Here is a 19,513-nt window from a genome sequence, read left to right as displayed (position 1 = left end):
TGCTCGCGCACGCCTCGCCGTAAGAAAAAGCACACAAGTTTCCCTCTTCTCTTTTTTGCGCATAATGCAAAAGCTGGCCATATAATCGCGAGACGCGATCGCCCTGGGAATCGATGACTCAATCGTCGGCTGTATACTCCAAAAAAGACGGAACAGCAACGAGGTCTCATCGCCGCAGCTGCGAAAAAGCGACAGCCGTGTAATCCTCGACTTACGCCATCGATCATACACGCAAGCGAGAGTACCGTACATCGTAGTTTTCGCTTGCTCTTTTTCTTACATTACCTTTTTCTTTTCTTTTGTTGCGCGAAGCCTCGTCGTCGATAATCGATTCGCGAGCTTTTCATTTTCACACGTGACCATTTTCCCACGCGCCTGGCTACCTTTTTCCGCGTGTCTAGTCGCCGAGTCGCCGCCGCGGGCACTTTCGTAAAGCGCGGCTTCTTGTGCAGCGCGGCAGGCGACACACCGCTATCTCGGGTGGAGTTCAGTGCTGATTGCACGGCTGGTAGTAACGATTGATGGCCCTGGGAATGTGACTTAATTGTCGGCAACTATTATGGACAATTCGATTCGTTATAGGCTACCAGTTTTCTCCCCCTCGATATATAATAAATACCATGCCATTTGTTGTTTGTCTCGATCCGCTGCAATGCGTCTCTATTTTCAAATCAGAGATTGAAATCGTTGGTCGACAACTCTGTAATCCACATCTTGAGAAATACACCGAGTAGCTTACCTATGGATCGTCAGTTTCGTTTAGATTGCGTCGACTGCTCATAATCTATCACTTTTCATCTTGCTTGCTTCAATTATTAAAAATTGCGTGATTATACCAGCATATTGCATATCTTTTCATATTTTTCTTCAAGTAACATATATTTTTAAATGGCCATGTCACATACTATCTAAGTTAAGTTCATCGGTTTAATTCAGAGTGCAGATAGCTTTTAGTAAAAATTTAATGAGCGAAACAAGCCTTTTGAAAGATTAATTTCTTACGATCAATGTAAAGAAAAACAATGCCAACGTCGACAATTTATTTTTCTCAACGATATTTAAATAAATCTATATAAAACTGTCAAAATTAAATTTTAGATGATACCTAACAAGTATGCGCTGTTTAATGCGGCTAGCGTAGGACAGAGTGTTATTTTTATTATTTAATATTTTAATAATAATACAATTGTAATAGATTTGTAAATGACGATTTGTCATGGTGATGAGGCACCGGATACGTCTGCTTTTTTTCAATTTTTTTTATTCGCTCATTGCTCACGGATCGTTTGTAGTTTGAATTTGTACCTTCCCATTTACTAATTATTTTGCAAATGAATGAGTATAGTTAGATGTCAGACGAATATTTTAAGCAGTAGCATCGAGCGTTCTATCAAAGATAATCGTGGTATTCACAACTTCAATGTAGGTGGTTCTGTACAAAAAGAAACGAGCCATCCACAATATTTACTGTCTTCGCTTATGAAAAGTGGAATCAACGTAATTTTTAATAATCATTGATGTTAATAACGTCCTTCTTAAAACTTGGCTTGTCGGATTCCGACTCTATTTTACCAACATATTCAAAGCCAAATTATGTATATTAGCCATCAAAGAGATAAACGCGCAACATAACGTTCAGCAGCTCAAATCAATCTTGTTTATCAATTGAATCGAAATAATAAGGCGGCATTAGAAAGATCCATAGTATCACGTAGCGTTGCACAAAACAAGCCAATGGTCCGCCGACAGCAGTAGCAGTAGCGGCGATAATGGCTTCATAAAATGATAATCTCGGGAGGAGGCGCGAAACACGCAACGCGCGCGCTGAGAAAACCGCACGGAAAAGGGGCGCCAGACGGGAAGCGACTGATTGTGCCATTGAACCGGAGGAGTAGCTAGTGCCGCCAAGACATTAAGTACTCCTTTTCTCCCCCCCCCCCCCCCTCTCTCGAACAAGTGGCATTGTTTCTTACGCAGTCGACGTCGAGGACGACCAGTATACCGCTTTTTTGCACATGTTGCCTGCTACGATTATCCGTTTTGTTTACGACTCGAGAATTTAAGGAATTGAAATTTTCCAGATGAACTCGTAAGAGGATGCGGTAACTCTCTCTCTTACTCTTTCTGTTAAATGGGAACTGCCGTATTACGTTATTTTTGCGCTTGACAGCAAAGAAGAATTCATCTCTATTACGTCTTGTTAACAGCAGCGCGACGCATTACACAAAAGTTGGCATTAGTTTTCGAACGATACTACCAATTGCTGTCGCCGCATAGCGTAAACTGTTCTCTTTCTAGAATTTATATCAGTAGGAAGCATCGCATTCTCTCGCGTACAATCGTCCAAAGAGAGCGCGCGCGGAATGGCAATTCATATGCGCGGAGAGAGAGACGATTACTCACTCGGTTGTGAGCCTCTGCTCGAGATATTCCGTCGGCACCTCTCGCCTCGGACTTTGTCGCGCGCGCGCGCGCGCCTACGCTCAAAAACTTACGAAACGAGTCCGGATTCCTCGGGCTTGAGTTCATCGCGCGCAGCTCGCGATTCTCAAACGCACGATATGCGCCTTTGCTTGCGGCTTTCTTCCGCAAAACCTTCCTCTCGCTCATTGCGCCTTCGTCTCTGTAAACCGATACGTGGAGGCGTGCGGGCGTACGCGCGTATAATATTGTCCCCGGGGTGGTGGCGCGACCGTGCAATTACGATGTGATGCTCGCGAAATAACACGGCTGACCACGTTGACGCGCGACAACGTTGTGTTTAGGAAGCTTTCCAAAAGCGGCTTTCGAAGAATAAGAGCGTGAAGCTTCGTGTCGCGAGGTGCTATCGCCTCGATCGTCATCATCGTCAGCGCGCCCCGAAAAATCCTCGTTCTCTTCAAAGGTTTTTCTTTGGATTTTCCTCGAACCTCGAAAATACGACTTTCACTTTTTTCCAAACGTCTGACGAGTTGTAGTCCGTGCTATTAATGCACCTATGCAGTCTGCATCAAAGTTTATTACGTGCTGGGATTTAAAGTTGACCGACCAACCAGTCATGTGCCAATATTGCAAAAGCGCGCGAGATGGGAAAAAGTAGCCGCGGTTGCACGTCGTCCTTGCGATAAAGCCACTCCTTACGTCCACTCTCTTCCTCGAGTGTTCACGTAAGTCGTCTCGTGGTGGCACGTCTACTTCTTTTTTTTAATTTTTTTTATTCGTATACGCACATGAGAAACGCGCGTCGAGGGGTAATTTTGCTTTCACGCTTTGGGGCGAGTATCGCGAATACGCATCCGAGTGCGGAAGAGAACTTCGGCCTTTTCTCATCGCAAGCGTATGTGCGGGTGTTGCACTGAGTTACGCAGAGACGTAGAGAAATATCGCTTGGACGTGTGTTTTGAGTTGCGCGCGTACGCGGCGTCAATTCAAATAATTTCACTGTAAGATGGAATATTTTGTCCCTCAGGTGGTTCTAAGATGGCTCGATTCTTGCAATCTTCGAAATAACTGCCTTCATAAAATAAATGAAATGTTTTCCTCTCGCTAACTCATCGTTCGTATTTGAACCACTCTATTACATAAATTATCAGGTTCTGTTCCTTTTTGTGTAGATTGCAGGTCAAACTGGAGTAAATACACGCGAAGATTATTACAACTAACAGCTCGCGATAATCCAGTGAAAATTCGAGAAAAAGCCATAAAAATGTAGAGTTTCCAATTCTAAGTCTGACTTTTACCATTTTGAGATAGACTTTCCCTACTTTAGTTATGCATTTCCTCTCACATTTAAAGCACAACTCACGGACACGTGCAAAGGAAATAATAAATTACCTTTCTTTTTGAAGACAGAAATAGCGGGTAATTTTCAGCAATTATTCTCGAAATGACATTATGCACCGGCTGGCTCTCGGATTACGCATTGATAAAGTTTTCAGGTTGAATAATCCACACGCAATCGGTATGTGCGATAATCGCGCCACGGAAGCTTAATGAATAATTAATCGGCTCTCATAAAACAAACAGCAGCATGTTACAACTATCTCTTCCCTCCCCTCTCCCTTGGTTTTGAGAATTTTACACTGGCAAACGAGTATAATCCTTACTTATATATCGGTTTTTTTTGTTTCTGTTGCAGGTACGCAAATATAACATACACTTCTTCGATCACGCGATCTCTCTCTCTCTCTCTCTCTCTCGCAATGTTGAGATATTTGACGGTGAGTAAGGAAAAACGAAAAGAATCTAGCGCCATGCGAAATCGATCGATCGATTTCCACGCGGTCTAATTTTTTTTTCCACTCGTTTCTGTCCATCTGCGCGCTTGCTGCGGCCGACAGCCTCTCATTTTCAATCTGGACGCTCTCTCCCCTTTCAAAAGAGAGAAAGGTCGTCTCAAGGTCGGACATCTCACGCAGCCTTCGCAAAAAGATCCCCTTCGGATACCTGCACGCGCGTGCGCGCGCGTCGATCTCTATAAGAGACGGCGGACGGATAGCCAAAGATACGGAAGAGAAGAAAGACCGCAGGCGACATTTTGGTTTTACATCTGGAGCAAGATTGGTGGGACTTTTGTTAAATGGGATCCGGTTCGATCTTTCTTTCTTTCGAGGGGCCGGTTGCGTTTTTGTCGTGATGGGAGCTGATAATTATGCAAAGTACACTCAGTTAACGTAAGGCTTATTTTGAAACAACGATCTCGTTCCGATAAAAGTTTTCTCTGTTAATACAATCGATAGGTGACTGCTCCTGTAAATTAATAATAAATTGACTCATTTATGAATGAATACTCATATGATGATATCGAGATAAAATCAAATTTGACTTGAATCTTTTCAATATTGCTCGGCCATTTATTCGATTCACACTTGATTATTGTTAATTGTTAAGATATCAATAAAAATGTACGTTGCTATGTTATTTAGTTGCAACTTGTTTTGTAAGCCAGCTGAATTTAAAGAATTAATACACTCATGCAAAATGCAGACCTCGTATTTTTCATGTACATACTATCTTATAGCGCCATCTACAATCACACTTATGGATAACCCAATCGTATCACAGTCATTAAGTTGCCTGACCTCAACCAGTCTATATCGTGGATTAACATGTACAAGTCGCAAAAAATATATGTGTGTGTATCTTCGTCGTAAATTCTTACAGCCTTAATTCCTCGGCATCGGCAAACAGGAAGAGGCATAATCCCAGATTTACTTCTCTTCTAAACTCCAGGTTCCGGCTGCAAGCTGCAGTTGACTTCGGGCTCGTTCGCCTGCGCACCGCTCCAAAACAAACACGAGAAGAGCGAGAGGCAGGGGCAGGGTAATAAATACATCGCGGGGAATTTTACTCGCGGAATTTGTCAGCGCCAAAATAAAATGAAAACGAGAAAAAGAAAAAGAAGAAGAAGAAGAAGAAGAAGAAGAAGAAGAAGTCGCGATCGCTTGGAGGCGATAACAAAACGTTGCGTGCACGCACTGCGTCGCGGCCTTGAACTCACGTCCGCGCAACCCTTGAACTTGCATCGCGCGCAAGGATGCAATAACGCTTTAACGACGCGATGCGGCAAAAGACAAAATGTTGTAGGTAAAACGCCCCGGCGACGTTTAGCCGGGCGAGAGGATGCTCGTTGGGAGCGCGACTGCCGATTGGCGACTACCGCAGCGCGGATAAGTGCATCGGTGTTTGCATTACGGCAGCCTGCGCAATTAATCAAAGTAGAAATTGCAGTTCTATTCGGGCAGGCATTACGCGCGTAAAAGTCGAGCCTCCCGCGCGCCGATTATGCGTGCTGCGGCGCTCTGTGTGTGCGTGCGCGCGGTAAGGGCCGAGCCGCCGCCCATACTTGTTTCGCCGCGCGATGATACCCAACGGAGAGAGAAACTCGCAGAGGAGGTTATTAACTGCACTGGAGGTCCCGCCGAGTATAGTTGCTTGTGTACCGCCGCCGCTGCCGCTGTTATCATCCTTTGATCGACAGGGATAAATCGCGTGATCCTATTGCTTTTACTCTTTGCGCGAAAAAATACTTTCTGTTGCGGGAAATCACTCATTGTATCATTACGCTACAAAGTTAAAGTTAGTAATTTCGTTTTCTACGAATGGACGTTTTAGAAAGTAAAAGCTTCACGGAAACGAAGGGGGAGAGGGAGAGATGATGATTGATTTCCGCGATTTAAATATTATTTTAAAAATAGTTGACGCTGTTTTCGACGGCTTTTACTTTCCGTAGCTTAGCATTTCCTGTCTCGGCGCGAGGTGCGAAGCGATTTTCATACAATCAATGCCTCTTGCTGATCGTAAAGAAAACAATAAATGACTGTTGGGAAAAAATGACTTGTCGAGAAAATATGCTGAAATGCAAAGTAATATCACTTATTTATTTTTGTTTTTAACGAGAGACATGGGCTGTAGAAATTAGGTGTTTACGACTGCTTCAAAAAACGTATTTTTCTTTTCAACTCGAGCGTCGTAAGTCACTCCCCTTTCGGCATTACGAAAGTGCCCACTAGGAAATTCAAGTACATAAATCCGCTACTGAAAGGCTCTCACAGAGGCAAAGTTCGTAACCTCAAGACCTTATTTACAGACGACTTTAGTACGAATACGCGAAGGTCAAAGTTGAATCCCTGGCGCGCGCATGGGCTTTATATCTCGGGTAGGCATGTCATCATGTCGGGATAAGCGCGCACTTAGCTTTCATGAGCTTAACTCATAAAATCAATTAGCCGCGCGCTACAGCTGATTGAAAATACACCGGATCCCGATAAACCTTTAACCCTGCCGATTTACGAGAAATATATAATCTTTGGACGTCGATAACGAATAGGAGAAAAAGAAAAGTGAGCGCGAGAGGGAGATTTGCCATAAACACTGGCGGTGCGCCGCCTGCTGTGATAAATCGAGAGGCGCGAGTTTTGAAAAAGTCGCGCAAGGTGCAAATTTGCGCGCGATGGCCTTGCGGCGGGCACGCCGTACACGTGTTTCTCTCGCGCGCCTCATTAATTATTTTCGCGGAAAAGCGCCGTGTTCATTGGAGAGGAGACGCTACGCTCGCGGAATTTATTAGCTGCATTAGGACGAGGCGCATGCGCGGCCCGCGCGCGCTTTCGTTTTTTTTGCTTTTGCTTCAATTTCGCTCGAAATTTCGCGGATTAACTCGTCGTTTATATCAGTCTCGCTTGATAAATTTATATATGCTGGTACGCGCGCCTTCATTATCTTCGTTATTTATTTCGAGTTCATTGATTTTTTGCTTTTCCTTCTTCTTATGCGATTCCATCGACTTGGAATGTGGACGCACAATTCCTTTTATTCCTCGCAATTGAAGTCTTTTTCAAGTTTTCGATTCCCTTGTTATATCTCTGCGAATGGCGCGTTTTTGAATACCCTTTTTGCGTGCAAATAAACCGCCGTGATTTCCGAGTATCGTTAAATAAAGTGCAGAATCGACATTAACACAGCAAAAGGTCGCATATCATTGATACACGTGGATATCGATTAAAATTGAAATTTCGCGAAAGGGACCAAATAATAATAACAATAACAGCGCATAATATAAGGCATCGATACGGGATAAAGCGAAACGAAAGCGAGACGGCCGGCTTCTTTCGTCGGTAAAAATCATTACCTTGAAAATGCATCGTGAGAGAGAGAGAGAGAGAGAGAGAGAGAGAGAGAGAGAGAGAGAGAGAGAGAGAGAGAGAGAGAGAGGAGAGAGAGGAGAGAGAAAACATCTCTTCGCGTGAGTGAGCGTCAGTGTTTGAGAGGGCATTACGCATCGCGCGCGGACAATTATTAATAATGGCCCGTAATTCTCGGCTTCCACGATTATTCGTCGCTTGCTGTTCCTTTCTCTCTCTCTCTCTCTCTCTCTCTCTCTCTCTCTCTCTCTCTCTCTCTCTCTCTCTCTCTCTCTCTCTCTCTCCTCTCTCTCTCTCCTCTCGTCTTACGTTTTCCGCACTCACACGCGCACCGAAATAATGGACGCCAGTGTGTTTAACCATTGCTAACTGACGTGTGTTTCTCTCTCACTTACATATGGCTAATTGCAAGATAGCATATACACCTTCTTTTTTCGGTACGAGTAGTTTGCGTGATGATAATGTGTTTCGACTTCAAACTCCTTCATTGAACATGTTTTGGAAGCGAAGTTTGAAACGTCTGAGAATGTATCGCGTGGAAAGTTACGAGAACGAACACTGGAATTTCATAACACTAATTAAACGATCGACTCGACGACGACAGAACACCTCGTTAAAATGGTAACAGACAAATATCTACGCTTAATGTCAGGTTTCGGATATGCTTCGGATATCGAGTCTCAGCATTTGCATAACTTCGCGAAAACGTAATTCTTACGATTAATAACGAGATCTCGCTTATTTTTGTCCAGGTATAATTTGTCACGCATAACATTATAAGATCGATGAATCTTACAACAGGTCGACGACTGCGAAGAGGCAAACAAAGGCCAACGACCTGAAAGATTTCCAGCGACATATAAAAGCGTATAAGCGATAAGAATGTCGCCCAATTTCCCTGATTAGTCTGTGTACACGGTAGGCTTATACAACAAGACGCCCTTTCATATGTGAACCCTCTCCTTGGTCATCATCGTCATCTTCATTGCTTCCAAGAGTTGCAGTGTTATCGGCTGGTTAAATATATTTTTTGTTGCTGTTTGCTTTACGACGCTTTAGCTACTTTGTCTCCGCACTCTGGCAGCAATTTGACGGATGTTTATTACTATACTTCAACGGGAAATACGCCACAACGGTTTTTATTGCCAATTGTCGATATATTGCTTGAGCCACTTAGATCATATTGTTATTGCTTCTTTGTGTTTCGAGTTTCCATTCAATGTGATAAACCTGGATATTTTATTTCTCGGATTTTTTGTCATTATTTTTTGCTGCTTACACTGAGAGAATTGATATTATAGAATTTGCTATAACCTGTAGTAAAAATTACTGCAAAAACGTAGTAATCGTGGGATACATTCTGACTGTAGTAAAAATTGATACCTGACATAGTAAAATTTTAATGTTGGAAGTTTTACTATGTAACAGAGTAAATTTTACTAGAACCCATAATAATTACTACTGTAAACAGAATACAGGAGATTAGCTCTATAAATTTTACTATGTATATAGTTATTTTTACTTCTTCTGGAAACTAAATTAACATGTTATATTTTGAGATTCGAGTTATACCGTCAAAATTTACGTTAATTTTCAAAGTTTTCTTTAGAGTAGAGCGTATATTGAATCATCAATACATTACCACTATTACATTTATACATTGCTAGCTGCTGATTCGCACGTTCTTCCACATGCATTATTTAAATCGACATTTTTTTATATGGTATTCAAATATTTACTCTGACACTTGCGAGAATTGAACTGCCATCTATACCTGGCTCCATTAACTTTTTGTTTGACCAGTTGCTTCTACACAATATCATATCAATATCATACACAATATCATAAAAATAAATGGTAAAGTCGCCAAATTCTTTGCATACCTTTATACCATTATCTCGAGAAAATAAAACCATGATGACAATACACAGTAGTACACCTAGAAAAATCTAATAAACATAATAAAATCGTAAACTTTTATACTTTTCATGTACGCAAAATTATTATTTTTCAATTTAAAAGTAACGACAAGTACGTAAATATTTATTTTTCGTGTACGTAAATACAAAATAAATTCTTTGAAAACAGATTCTGATAAATTTATCGATTTTCTCATTCCTCTACCATATGTTTCGACTAAACATCATACGCACATACATAACCCTTAATACATTGGCGTACTTAGCAGCATCTATGATCAAAGTTGCCTCGCAGGTGGTGATGCGGTAATAGCATCTACGCACGATAAGTCGCGCTAAAAGGTAAAAAGCTCGCATCCTGGGTATTTTTCGCTGAAAGCATTCAGATGATAAAGGATTATTTGCCTTCTTTTCCACGATGTCTAAGCCCCGCTGTACTTTATTGGACCTGGCGTTATTGATCCAGTTCGCAAATGGTATACAGTCCACTTGATACTGGCAAAAAAACTCGCCGTTCTCAGCGTAGATAGCAGTATTTATCGCTTATTGATTGTTGAATACATTCAATTAAGACTAATCACGTGATAAAATGCACGCATTCAGAAAAAAAAAAGTGAACGATGCTCAATGATACTCGAGTGAGCACTGTTATGTACCTCATGCCAGTAAATCATCGATTATAAAGCAATAAATACTGGAACAATGAGTGTATGGTTGCTCGTCGAGTCAAGAGAGAGAGAGAGAGAGAGAGAGAGAGAGAGAGAAAGAGGGCATGTTTATTATTAGATATTATTTGTGTCTACAAAGTTATAATCACGGCTGTAAATTACTTGTATCTGCTCGGATGCACATCAAAGAGAAAGGAGGGAGTCTGATGATAAGAGCTGCTTGGAATCATATTCCACAGTGCCCAAGCCATGTCTGTATTGTCCGCGTCATCGTTTAACTGTCAGCTTATTATATCCTGCCGCCTGTCTGCACTTAATATTTTACTTTCTCGACAAGCCAATCTCGACCTTGATAATGTAAGCACGATCGTCTGGAAATAAAATAAATTGTTTTATCAAATGCCCGATAAACCTTTCAATGCGCCAATAAAAAAAAAAACGCAAATAAACAAGCTCCGTGAAATATGATTGAGATCGCGGTCAACATTGCAGAGGTTAAGCTATGATAAATATGTTGGTAAAAAAGAAAGGAGAGAAATGCCGCTCTTGTAAACAGCTCAGCCGGTAAAGTAGCACTTTCTGCTAGCTTATATATAATTGCGGGGATCGGTCTTTCATCCTTTTGCCGCTGTAGCAGTCAAAAACAGAAAAACAACGCGCTGAGCATGCAAACACTCTCGCCTTCGACCACCCGACCGACGCAGTAGCGGCAGCACACATAACCTCTAAAAATAGCGGCGATCCGCGCATGCCTTTCTCTCTCTTTCTCTCTCTCAGGAGAGAATCTGGAATTAAAACGAAAGAAAAAGATGCGCGAGTGTGTATGGGGCCTCTCAGTGGCAACTGCCCATTACCAGTCGACTGACTAATGGATGCTTCTGTCTCTTCTCTCCAACTTCTCGATCGCCCCCTATAGGCTACATGCACTCGTGAGAGAGAGAGAGAGAGAGAGAGGGAGAGGGAGAGAGGCGCAACCTCGCTCTTTGCTACCTATGCGTCGTCGTCGCCGCCGTCTTTTGCCGTTGACTTGGCTTCCGGCATTAGTTGCATTATGGGTAATTGTGTGCGACCCCCAAGTATTCTTCGCGAAAGCCGACGACGATCACCCGCCAATCTTGAGGAGTAGGCTGCTAGCTAGGCTAGGTACTTGCTTTACGTAACTGTTATTAATCGCGTATGTTTCGCGATGCTTCGAAACTTCAATTTAAGTCCATGCCAATTACATTTCCTTCAATAATATTCTCCCGAATGACGGAATTCTACAATGGTCGCAAATTAATTTTCTCTCTTATGTGAATTCTATAGAAAGCTCAGCCTTCAAACACATCATTATAACTTGTTCTGTTCCATACGAAAAAACAATAACAATAGCATTCTGAAAGATACCGAATAAAAAAGAAAAGAAGAGGAAGAAAAACGCTGACAGAAAAATACATAATCCCTTCCTGCCATTGCATATTCAAAGACAGGTAGCGAAGCAGCGGACTTTTAAAACTGCGCGTTGAAAAAGATGAATAAGAAAGAAGCATACGGCGCAGCGGAGAGAGAGCGAGATAAAAGGAGGGCGAGGGAGCTAAACCGCGACCTCGGGCCAACCTGAAATCTCTACAGCACTCATGCCGAAGAGAAATAAGTTGAAGAGGAATTTCATATTACCCGCAAAACCTTTTTCACTTGCCCTTCGTTTTTTTTTCTCTGCCCTCTCTGTGCGCAAATAATAACTCTCGGGGGTGGGGTAGGGAACTTTCGAATAATTTACTTTTTCAACAGAAAAGATTATAATGCAAGCAAACGTGAAGCATCGCAATCGCGCGAAGAACAAAACAAAACTCGCACATTTTTCGCGGTTAAAAATCACGAGAGCGAGTAATTAATATCACTTCGCTCTCTCACAGTAAATCGATGATCGAGATTACATGCGTCCCGTACACATGCATATACGAATGATAAATGCATCCAATACGACTTCTTCCTCAGTTCTCACGGCTACTTCTTCCTCTCGGATGTATGGCTAATTGAAACGCCCTGCTATTAATTATCCATCGGGCTGCGGATTTTTACTCGATCGGTGTTTTCTGAACAATTTGCGAGGCGTCCAGAGGCTTCCGCCGGGATACTGGATAGATAAATTAGAGTCTGCGAGGATGATCGATTTAATGGTTTTGAGCTAATAGCAAACTTCGCCGTGATTGATAATTTCATGCCTTCGGTTGACGTAAGATGTTATACTTTGTGTTACGAGTACCGTGAAATTACATCGTGAAGAAAAAAATCCAACGATTTTTTTTTTCATTTTTTGGTTAGACTTGTATTAGCGGACATATACCCGCTTGTGTATATTTATGAAAAGCACGCGATGTCAAAGATAGATAAAATGAAATATAAAGAATACCTTGTGATGGAGGCGATTGAAATCCCTGATATATATTGTACTGACGAACTGTTGGAGAGTTAGCGTCGTAGCAGAGATATCTATAAATACGGTAATAACGTTCATCTAATCCTCAAATTCCTTCTGAGAGGCTGAGTGTTCCCATGCCTTATAATTCAATGAAAATTCTTGGCTACATCTCGAAGAAAAAAAAAGCGAGTTTTTCCCCTTTGGAAAATCGTAAATATAGAGAGATCAGATGGAGCGATAGGCCAGACTTATTTTCCGATACGAATGCGGCTGCGGCAGCTTCGTTCAGGCTTGTTCAATTAATTACATCGCCGTATAGTGTACGTGTGTCTGCGTATCTGTTGCATGGGATTCCAAACGACGAGCTTGAGGTTTGTTAAGGTCGGCTAACTTACAGTTTGCCCTCGAGTTTTACGACGACTCTCACTCCCCCCCCCCCCCCCGTCTTAGCTGTGGCTCTCGCCAATAGTTACCGAATTGTTCACATGCGTACTTACGTTACTGACGATTGATCTTTTTTTCGTGGTTTTAGTACTATGCATTTTACGACTGCTTTTGCAAGTATATTTATTGAAAAAGAAATTGTTAATTTACAGATGACGTGGTATTTAAATCGATCCTATGAAAAGTATTTGCGTGTTCATGTTAACTAATTTTCCGTTTCCGTTTTCTGTTGGAGGTAAGACTCACCCTATTTAATTGGCAATAAAAAGGAACCAAGACGGTAGATCTCTCATTTTTTTTTTGTAAGTTAAATTGCACAATCTGCCCAATGACTAATGTTATAGGAGAGCAAGAGGGAATTACTGGGGAAACTGGAAATGAAAAAAAGAAAATACTCATAAACGAACCGCATACGTAGTATGTAAATGGATATTTCCTAAACGTTCTCAGTTCATATATTAAACAACTGTCCAGTGAATGAAATTCAATATAATGCCTGGTTTTTTTTTCTCTTCCACGTTGTTAATACAGAAATTTGATGATTTTACGATGCTTTTGCGAGATGAGACACACACACATACACACGTACTTGACATTTTTTACGACGCTGTCTCGCGGCAAAAGTTATAAAAGAACTCGCGAGTAGCATCTTTCTTACGGGCGTGTACGTTGCGCCGTGAATCACGCTTAAATTAGACGATTGCTACTGCGTAAATTTCCTTACGTTTAGGATCTTTCCTCTCTTCCGGAGTTAACAACCTTTCCGGACGACGGCGATGGAGCCGTCTTCGTTAAACTAACTCGTGCGCAAATTGTAATGACAGTTAAAAGCAGGATGGGTAATAAATTTCGAGGTTATTCGGCAGTTTTGCTCTCGTCAGAAGTTGATTTAAACGTTCGCGGAGCTACAAAACTCTACATCAATTCCTCTCAAGATCCACTTGCATGTAGCTAGAAAAAAAGACCACTTAGAAGCGGTTTGGCACAAACAACAATCCATTGCATACGGAAAAGACCAGTCGATGCGCCCAAGGGAAAGCAGCGTTCAACGTGTATCGATAGAGTCTTAATGTCAAACAGCGCAAAGGAAAAACCAGACTCGGTCCTATCTTTTTATTTTTCTTTGTTTATTTATTTATTCGAACTTGAGAGATGATCGAGCGTTTGGCGTCAAGGCCGCACGCGACGACCGCGGTCGTCCACCTTTTGTACGCGCGAACGCGACGGATTGATTGAACCGTTCGTGAGAGATGCACCTGTTGCTGTTACGACCAATCACCTAGACTCGCGTGCATGTGCGTATGGGGAAGCTGTCGCATTAGAGAGCGTTTCTAGATGGTGATTCAGAGCTGCCGGGTAATCAGGTTTTCGCAAAAGCAGAAAAAACGACTGATGCTGGCCGAGTGTGCTCGCGATGTTTTAATTTTCAATGCTATTTATTACTCGTACCCTCGATGCTCACTTTCTGCTGACCTTCAACAATGAAGTTAGGCGAGTCGGGTAGAACAATTATTATTGTATCTTCAGCCACAGTTCAGTTCGCCTTGTAAATAATTGAATTACTTCTTGAATTTTTCTTCTGATTAATTAAATGAACATGATCCACGATTGATACAATTATTTCACGAAGAAGTACTTTAAAGTTGAGGGCTAATAATTTCTTGATAAAAATAGGCGACTGGTTAATAATTTTTTTAATAAGCCAAAAATATAGGTTTCAGAAAGTTAATTGACTAGCAATTTGTTGCTATTTTGATCCTATTTTTAATCGAGCGCTACACAATTGTAAAAATCCATGACAAGTTAAATTTTATAAATTCTTAGACGCCAAAAAATGGATTAACGATCGGATAAAGAAACGATAGATAAGGCAGTGAAATTGTCAGCGTTGAAAACGCTATATCGTCGATCAATCTCAATTAGCACATTAATAAAGATCATCGATGGCCAAAGGTGGCTATAAATCAGTGGGTGATAAATCGAGGCGCGGCAAAAGCGACAAGAGTCTTAATTCTACGATTGCCGCTGTATATAAAATGCGCGGCCGAGCTTTCCCGCGGCAAAAGCTTTATAAATCATATCTCGAGAGAGGAGTTTTCTTTCTAAAATCCCCTAGCGGTTAATTGCGTTTGCTCGCGCTCTCGCGCGCGGATCAGGCTTCTTCTTGTTCTTGCCCCGCGCGCGCGGTTCGCGGCGGCGATGGAGACTTGCGGCGGTCATTAAGTCGCAGGCCTTTATTGACCGCGCTCGGCAACCCTTCTTTTTTTTTGCCTCGCTCTCGCGCTGTTTTGCGGCTTGAAATCTTTATTAAGGCCCTTAATGGTGGATTACCAAGCTTCGCGCGACGCGCCATTATTTATCGATTAAAGCGCGATTGAAAGCTCACCGCGATGCCGGCCAGCGGCAATTTTTGTACGACGCGCGCGCGCGAGGGTTGCCTTGTCTTTTTTACGACCTTGTTTTGTACACTGATTGAGCCGTTGGTATTTCACGAAAGCTGTGGCCGATTTATCGTTCCTTTACGAATAACTGTATTTTGGATCTTCGAGTGAAAAGCCAGATATTCCATGAGTTGATCATTCTTTTTTAAATTGGTGCATATTTCGGTCATAAAAATCCTACGGTATTTTTCTGTAAATGTCGGAAAAGGCTCACTAGATGGCCCAGCATTATCTATATAGAACGCCAAATAATGTTCTCATAAAGACCTATATATGTACTGACAATCGTCGAAATTATTTGTTTCGAAAGTAGTTGTAGAAAATCACATACATTTTGTCAAGGCTGATATCTTCTTGTACTATCTTCCGTGTTTTAACAAGTCTGTACATCAAGTTCATGATATATTTGCGATAACGTCCCTTCTCTTTGGCATCTAAGTAAACAGAAACATAGTCGAACTAACGCAAAGTTCTCGAACCGTGAAATCCAAACACATCAACGGAGAAATACTAGTCTCTATCGCGACAAGAAAATGTGCGCGCACGCGCGCAGACTAGAAAGATGTGATTGTGCGTGCAACGACAACGAGGAAAAGAGAGTCTGATGGTATGGAGTGCGAGGAGGCAGCCAGGAACAGGCCGAACTTGTTTGATGCTCATCGACGCCTTATATGTGCACTTGGCGGGATTACACGTTGCCATGTTCTTTCCTAATACGGAACGCTGCTTAGGTTCTCTCTCTCTCTCTCTCGCAATGCTTTTTTCTTTCTCCACGCGCGCAGCCTCCTCTCTCAGGTGTAAATGCGCTTCTCTCCCTCGCCGTTACCATTGACAATCACGCTTGTACGCGTTCTTCGAAAACACGCATGGCTCGTCACCCGCTCAACATCGTCTCCCCTTACCCCATCAAATGGAGCTTTATATTATTGGAAATGCGAGTTTTTCCGTTACGCTCGTTGTCAATTTCACAAGGTAGTTCGCCAAGCGGTTCCAATGGTGCAACCCGAAAGAAGGATAACCAGCACTTGCTCGTCCAGACAATTCTACGTTACGCAGCGGAAACTTTAGCCTCGTTTGAAACAAAACAAAAAAAAATTGCTCAACGGCGCGCGCGCGCTCGCACAATTTGCTGCATGATCCGGGAAAACGAGAGGCCGAATTTCCGGTGTGCGCTCAACACAATAGCGACGTATCAGCAAGTTCTTCCGTCGAAGGAGACTCGGGCAGACTACGGCCACGAGGAAATCGACGACGAAAACCATGGTTTTTTGTCTCTCATCGACTATATCTTAGACCGTATAATGCAGTTTACAGTTAGGAGCCTCGGAATTTTCAGCTAACGGCCAAAGTCGAGTCGTGTCTCTGTAGAGCGCGAGATGGAAAACTAATGGCTGCATGACAAAAGGTCAAGAAAAGAGGGGAGAGATGATAATTACTGTGCTTGCGCGGAGATGCTGGATCGTAAATTGACAGGCGAATGTAAGTTGTCGCGCGATACTCCGTTTTTGTCGCGATGGTCTCTTCAATGGACAATTTGAGTTGATGTCGGGTCGAGGAAAATATATCATTCAAATTTTTCAAAATAATGCACATTTTAAACATGGATTTTTACGTTTGTGTGTGAATAGTTTATTCTTGTCGATTATGTAAATCCGAAATTGACTGCGAGATGGTGACGATCAAAACGAAAGTTTTTAATTGGCAAATTTTTCTCAAGGATTATATAAGTACTATTTCGCTTAGCAGGTACATATTTTATGTTTAATTATATATTTTATTTTTTTTTAGAATACTCCACCGAAGAAGTAGCTAATTTGCAAAAAAAGCCAAAAACTTAAAAACTAATTAACTTCATCGAATAATTTTTTTATTGCTACTCACTTGCTACTTCACTTGCTACTTAACAACGTGAATTAATTTTTATATTTTATAAAAATAATCTTTTGTTTGGATATAGAAACAATCTCTCGTAAAATTGATAAGTATTTCATTGGACAATAAAATGTACATCAAGCTGAAAAAAAATTCATAATAACAAGATTCTTCCATTAGCATACAATGCACAACTGAAAAATGTGGTTTGAAATCCCATGAAAATACGCACACACACCAAGAGGGGAATAATTTGCAATATTTTTATCAAGCTTAAACAAGTTTTCGTGCGGTCATGGGTAAAAGCCACGAGAAAGAGAGAAGACAAGCAACGATTTCTTCGTTACAATAAAGAATGAATTTGCCCTCTCGACTTCAATATAAGGGCGATAATCACTTGAAGAGAGAGAATGAGAAACTTCATTCCGCGCAAAATCAGTTTGCGTAAGTGAAGAGAAAAAGCGACGGCGAATATTGAAATTTTAGGCGACTGAGAAGGAAGAAAGAGTCCGCAACAGCCGGAAACCAAACCGGATAATCCCATCGTTCTTTTCGTTATTACTGTACGTGGTTAAATATAGGCAAGCGTAAGCTCGCATTATTCTGAAGGACGGAAGTCGCTCTCAGGAAGGGTTGATTTGATTTTTACAGCTGCATACGGGAATTGGTTTCTCTACACGATGCACGTAAATGAAGAAAAATGCTCAGAAGTTTCAAATGATACATTGGAGAACAGACGAGTCGATAATTACATATGTATCTCTGACTCTTTCTGACAATCTTTCTTTTTCCCCGGACGGATAGAGATGTTGCAGCAATGAATATTCAAAGGCAGATAAGAGGAAGTACGCTAAATGTACTGCCAAACACGTAAGGTAGTTAAGTCGTAAAGCACCTGCTTAGCATAATCTCGCATGCACAAAAATCATTGAAAAAATATTTATATGCCTTTTCACGTCTCTCACGACATCCAATGCAACTTGTTGCTTGTGTGGTTTATTTGAATCTGATGCAATATTAAATTACGCATTCATTAACTATTGGCCGATGGCAAGTTTTTTTTTTGGAGCGTAGATTAACGTTCAGTACAATAAACAAAAATAATCCATTTAACTACAAATAACTCGATTTTATTAACATACAAGAGTGAGTTATATGATGGTCTTGTAACGAAGATTATGCCACCTGGGTTAACTTCAGTTACGTGCTGACAGATGGATACATGTTTCATCATTAGACCACCTATCAGAATCGGTTTTTCAAACAAATAATATTAGTCGAATATTCATTTTCAACGAATAGTGCTCAATTCTGACATAGAAAATGAAGGATAACTCCACTTTTTTTACATAAATGATCACGATAATACTATGTACGGCATTCACCAACCCAGCACTTCAAACCAAGGCTTTGCAGCTGTGTAACTCATCCGCTCGCTAAACTTTTCGTCGTCGCCATGCTGAGAGACCCTCTTGGAAATCGCCCCTTACCTAAGTAGAGGAAAAGAAGAAAAAAAAGCGTGCAACCTCGACTCGACGTAAACAATTCGTGTAATCTTGTGAACGTTTAAAAGTCCTCGTAAATCGCGCTTGCAGGCGATACTTTTCACAGTCCGTAAAGAAAAAGATGCATGGCAGCTCTGTCTCTCTCTCTCTCTCTCTCTCTCTCTCTCTCTCTCTCTCTCCTCTCTCTCTCTCTCTCTCTCTCTCTCTCTCTCTCTCTCTCTCTCTCTCTCTCTCTCTCTCTCTCTCTCTCTCTCTCTCTCTCGCTCATTCACTCTCGGAAAGAAAAAAAACTGCCAGTCGTCAGTGAGAGACCCGGAGGTGACGCGACAACAGCAGGTTCCCGCCCGAAATTTACGATCGTACCTGTGCGCACTCTCTTAGCTTTTCCTATTCTCTCATCAGAGCCACAGCGGGATTTTCTCTTTCGAGGACTTTGGTCATGGATAGCTCTCTTCTATATATATACGCAATAATAGTCGACCGGAGCTATAAAATTGCTTAGCTGGAGATTTATCAAGTTTGACCGTGGATCGCTTGACTTTAACTTGTTTGTATAGTTTCAATGTTGCTTGCCCCTATGTATCCGTGGATTCTGGCATTGCAAGTTTCTTTTCTGTATTTTCACTTTGAAAGACGTTGAT

General features: G+C 41.7%; 1 protein-coding gene across 8 annotated transcripts in view; it reads left to right on the top strand.

Moving 5' to 3' along the window:
- LOC131663727 (trichohyalin) overlaps positions 1-19,513 on the top strand; it is a 129,559-nt gene that overhangs the window by 65,485 nt on the left and 44,561 nt on the right. The window contains exon 2 of one of the 8 annotated variants that reach the window (XM_058934303.1): positions 4,118-4,199. The exons of the other annotated variants lie outside the window; for them this stretch is intronic. The gene's annotated coding sequence lies outside the window, so the exon portion shown is untranslated. The remainder of the gene's footprint in view (positions 1-4,117; positions 4,200-19,513) is intronic. 8 annotated transcript variants of the gene reach the window in all.

Source organism: Phymastichus coffea, unplaced genomic scaffold, assembly GCF_024137745.1.
Source record: "Phymastichus coffea isolate CEN01 unplaced genomic scaffold, Cenicafe_Pcof_1.1 PCOF00038, whole genome shotgun sequence".
In the NCBI taxonomy this organism is placed as follows: domain Eukaryota; kingdom Metazoa; phylum Arthropoda; class Insecta; order Hymenoptera; family Eulophidae; genus Phymastichus; species Phymastichus coffea.
This window is presented reverse-complemented; position numbering and strand designations above follow the sequence as displayed.